The sequence below is a fragment of the Muscardinus avellanarius genome (genome assembly GCF_963383645.1).
Source record: "Muscardinus avellanarius genome assembly, chromosome: 12".
Taxonomy (NCBI): domain Eukaryota; kingdom Metazoa; phylum Chordata; class Mammalia; order Rodentia; family Gliridae; genus Muscardinus; species Muscardinus avellanarius.
In genome coordinates, this window is record NC_137798.1 from 47345751 (window position 1) to 47351417 (window position 5667).

Here is a 5667-nt window from a genome sequence, read left to right on the forward strand (position 1 = left end):
CTTACTATTTTGTTCACCTACTTATATGACATAGAGTGAATTAACATTTACTAAATTTGATTTTATCATATTAATAAAATGAATAACTATATGCAGCTGGGCAAGGATTAAGCAGGTACTAGTACATATTATAACAGGCCAAGTTTAGCATTCTAAATTACATAACAAAATAAATACAAAACTTTAAGAAAATAATTAAATATTTGTTTACTCAGCCTTTAATTTAATAGGGCAAGAATGACTGAAAATTTTTGCACATTTTCAAGGTAGAATATAGCAATTTTTTACTGAGAAAATTGATTTTTATGTTATCATTTCAAGCTCAGTTTCCTCATCAGTGAAATAAAAAATTATTCCTTAATATTTATTTACCTGTATTCAATGAATTTCAACATGTTTTTGCTTTGGTATTATCTACTTCATTTTATAATTACCCACTTATCTATAGTCAGTAAATGTAAATAATATGTGTTTTGTATAAACATATATCATAGTAAAATACATTCATGTGTATATGCACATGATAAGAACAAAAACACAGGATGTTATATATTAAAATCTCACAAACCCATTTGAATATAAAAACAAATGTAATCAAAACCTTATAGTCTACCTTCTCTTATTGTTGTTTGTGTACTTGTCCAGTACGGCTGCTACTTTTATTTTTTTGGCTGGTACTGGGGTTCCTGGAAACCCTTCTACCTCCAGGCTACACTTCCAGACATGTATATTTTATATTTTTATTTGGAAACAGGGTCTCTTAAGCCAGCAAGGCTGGCTTCGAACCTGCGTGATCCTCCTTTCTCCGCCTCCAAAGTGGGGGGATTACAAGCCTGTGGCACCAAGTCCCGCCAGCTGCTACCTTTCTAAGCTAGGGGTATTCCAGTATATACTTTGTATGTACTGCAGAAAATAAGTCTTCCTAAAGAAATTAATAAAAAGATGAGTGAATGGATATATAAATGAATTTTAATTGTTATGTTCAGTATACTAAATAATTTTATTAGCTCACTAAAAGTCAAAAGATAATTCTTATAGGCTATAAATGCCATAGGTTGAAGACTGGTTTTAATGGGTTTAATCATATTATCCTCAGCATGTTCTATCACAGAAAATAAAGTAAAAATATTAGCATTCATAGGTTCTCTATAAAAATAGGCAGAAGTCCCAAAATATTTAAATATCAAATGTATTTTACTATTTAAACTATACTATAAATATCCTTTACAATATTGTAACCATTTTAACACATCCTAAAATGACTTATCAGTATCAACAGTCATAGTATTTGTCCCTAGACATTAGCCTGGTCAAACAGGCATTAATTGAATTGATAAAATTCTACTGAATAATAGCTAGCCAGCTCCAGAGGATCCCAGTAGTTTTCCTTTAACTCAACATATAAATTTCTACCATATTGATTTTTGCAGAGAATAGATTACACTATCTGTTGGTTTTAAAATCTAAATTTGCTTTCATATCCCATTCTAGTTGCCAAATAAATACCAATTCTCTTAAGCATATGTTATATAGTAGCCATGATCTGAAAGAAATATGCAGTACTGGAAAATCATTTTTCAGTTTGTGTGTGATGCACTATTTTTGTTTATAAATATCTCAGTTTGTGTTTGAAATAAATTTTCTTGAAAGGACATATAATACAAAGATGTGTAAATATTATATAAAGAGCTTCTAGTGTATTACTGTCTGAAGAACTGCAGCACAATGAAAAACTTTAATAAAATCCTATTTGTGTTACTTGCATTTACTTTAAGAAAATAATAGATTATGTTTGAAATAGATTTAAATAGTAAGAATGATAGTGTTTGATTGCATTTATGAATTTTAAATAAATTATTCTAGCAAAATATGACACTATATTGCCTTTCCATTCTCCTTCATTTCTTCAAGTGACCACATATTAATTAGCTATATATACATATATCTTGATATACACATTTATTATTATAGATACACTTAATATATATGTATATATAATCCTTGATATATGTATATCAAGGCAGTGAAAAATAGGCTTCTTTATAATATCTCTACTGTATATCTTTTACAAACTAAAATTTTTACTTTGTGCTAATTCATTTTTTATCAACTTAGAAATGTCAGACAGAAATTAAAGATAGAGATTGGAGAGTTCTCCACATTTTATTCTAAACTTACTTTCTAAATCTGATATTTATGCTGCCTGTTGATAAAGCATAGGTCAGGTTATGAAATAGAAAGAATAATTTAAATTGAAATAGAATCATCTTTCAAAATACATGATATTTCACCCCTTACTTCTTCTATAACCCATTCTTCATTCAGCAGTGTAGTGTTCAGTCTCCACATGTTTATGTGGTTTCTCTGGGTCTTCTTTATAATTTTATTTCTAGTTTCAGTCCATTATGGTCTGAAAAGACACAGGGAAGTATGTCACATTTTTTTTTTAACTTGCTAGTGCCCACTTTATGGCCCAGGATGTGATGCATTTTGGAGAAAGTTCTGTTAGCAGCTGAGAAAAATGTGAACTCTGCTGTAGTTGGGTGGAATTTTCTATATGTCTAATAGGTTCATTTGTTTGATGGTGTTCTTAGGTCTGAGGCATCTTTACTGACCTTTTGTCTAGAAGATCAGTCTAATAATATGAGAGGGGTTTTAAGGAAATCACTTGAACAAAGAGGTAAAAGACCTCTACAAAGAAAATAATAAAACATTGAAAAAAGAAATTGAAGAAGATTTTAGAAGATGAAAAGATCTTCCATGTTCATGGATAGGCAGAATAAATATTATCAAAATGGCCATAGTTCCAAAAGTGATCACGAATTCAACACAATACCCATTAAATTACCAAGATCACCCTTCACAGACATAGAAAAATAAGTCCTTAAATTCATATGGAAACAACAAATAAACCAGAATAGCCAAAGTAGTTCTTAGCAACAAAAAACATGAAGGAGGAATCACAATATCTGACTTTGAACTATACTACAAAACCAGAGTCATAAAAGCAGCATGATACTGGAACAAAAACACATACATAGATCAGTGGAGCAGATAGAAGACACAGAAACAAATTCACACACTTATAGCCAATTGATTTTTGACAAAGGAGCCAAAAGCATGCACTGGAAAAAAGATAGCCTGTTCAACAAATGGTTGAACAGGTGTTGGCAAAACTGGTTAACCATATGCAGACAAATGAAAATCCACTTTCTCACCCTGTGCAAGAGTCAATTCAAGATGGATTAAAGCCTTGAAAATTAGACCAGAGACCTCAGGCTCCTTGTAGAGGGCATAGGTCCAACACTGGAACACATAAGCATAGATAAAAACTTTCTCAAAAAGACCCTAAAGGCACAAGAAACTAAAAGGTGAATCAATATGTGGGACTGCATGAAACCGATGAGCTTCTGTAGAGCAAAAGAAACTATCAAGAACCTCAACCAAGAGCCAACAGAATGGAAGATTTTTGCTACCTACTCCAATAGAAGACTAATATCTAGAATATACAGAGAACTCAAGAAACTTAGCACTAAGAAAACAAATAACCCAATCAAAATATGGGCAACTGAAAAAAGAAATTCAAATGGACAATAAATGCATAAAAATGCTCAATATTATTAGCAATCAGAGAGATGCAAATCAAAACTACCCTGAGATTTCACTTAACTCCAACTAGAATGGAAATCATTCAAAATGCAGACAACAACAAGTGCTGGTGAGGATGTGGAGAACTCTGAAACACTGTTGGTGAGACTGCATATTAGTGCAACCACTTTGGAAAACTGTATAGAGGATCCTCAGAAGAATGAGAATGAACTTAACATTTGATCCAGCAATACCACTTCTGGGTATGTATGCAAAAGAACGGAAATCAAACTACCAAACTAATACATGTGCATCTATGTTGATAGCTACACAATTCACCATTGTCAAACTATGGAACCAGCCAAGATTTCCATCAACAGATAAATGTATTACAAAACTGTGGGGTATGTACACAATAGAATCTTACTCTGCTATAAAGAAAAACACAGTTACATCATTTACAGGGAAATGGATGGAACTGGAGGACATTATGCTAAGTGAGATTAGTCAGTCACAAAAAGGAAATTGAATGTTTTCCCTAAAATGCTAAAGCTAGGGTAACTGGAGGAACTCTAGATGAAGAAGGAGATTCTATAGATGGGCATATAAGGCGACCTAACTGAGGGGATGGGAGAGGGGAAGAGAGAAATTTTCTAAAGCACATGATGTACTTAAGAAAACATATCAAAATCAATCACTAAGCCAAGGATGGGAAGGAGGGAGCTGGAGGGAATAGGGTAAGATTTGGATAAGAGCTAATAGGGTGATATATGCATGTATGTCTCAACCATCTTTTATCCCATTAAGATGTATGACTATAATGCACCAATAAAAAATAATAAAAAAATATGTGAGAGCAAAATATACATGTTTCTAAATTATGGCTTATTTCTGATTAATTACAGGTAACATCCCATATATATTAAATATAATAAACATATGTTTTGTACTTGCTCTCTCTCAAAGATATATTTGGTTACATATTACATATTTAAATTATAAGATAATATTCTCCATCTTGGTCTTATGTTATCTTTATGAGAATATTTTGAGTTTGCTTTCTTTAATAAATGTGATATTGTAATATTTTGCATGCATTTTCTTCTCTGTTTTTTCACCTGTGTAATTTGGTATTTTGAGTTTTACTATGAATTTTTCTTATTGTCTAAGTCTTCATATTTGTTGTCATGATACTGTTCATAAGATATTTTTTAGTCTTTAAATGTCTTTGGTATCTGTACTAATATTTCCTTTTTATTCTACTTATTGGTAATTTTTGTTTTACCTTATTCTTGTCAATTGATCTTTTAGATTTTGATAATTTTATCCATATTTCCTAAAAACAAACTTTGACTTTGCGTGTTTCTTCTACTTGTGATCAGATTTCTGTTCTTCAGTAATTTTCTTTCTTCTATATCCTTATGAGTCTAAGACTCTTTTAATCAATCTTTGGAGTTATCAAAGTTACATCATTGATTTTATGCTCCCCCCCAATACATGTAGTGATCTTTCATACCTCTGTATGTACTACTTTTTATCCCAAAAATTATGTACACAGCTGTAAAATCCCAGTACGTGGAAAGTTGAGACAAGTGGCTTACAGATTTGTAGCCAGCCTCAGCAACTTAGTGAGATCCTGTTTTAAAAAAAGTGAGCCTGGATATATATCTCAGAAATAGAATGCTCCTGAATTCAATCATATATATATATAATTTTCCCTTTAAATTTTTGTCTTTGATTCATACAAATTTTAAATTTTTAACATTTTAGCAATTGTGTGATATTTTATTTGTATTATGTGCAACAAAATATAATGTGGTCAGATAAAATTTTTGTTTTTATCAGATATTTATGTGTTACTTAATCATTTTACATACTGAGAGGACTAAGTCCTATTGTCCATACTATTTTAGTAAAGTTCCATGGACATCTGGAAAAATAGTTGTAAGTTTGATGTCAGGTTGGTTGGTAGTGTTATAGTACTGCTACAGTGTCAACTTATTTTAATTAATGAGAGAGGAAAGCTTGTATTATATATTGTAATTGTGTGTTTAAAATATTTTTTTCTTAGTTTTATCA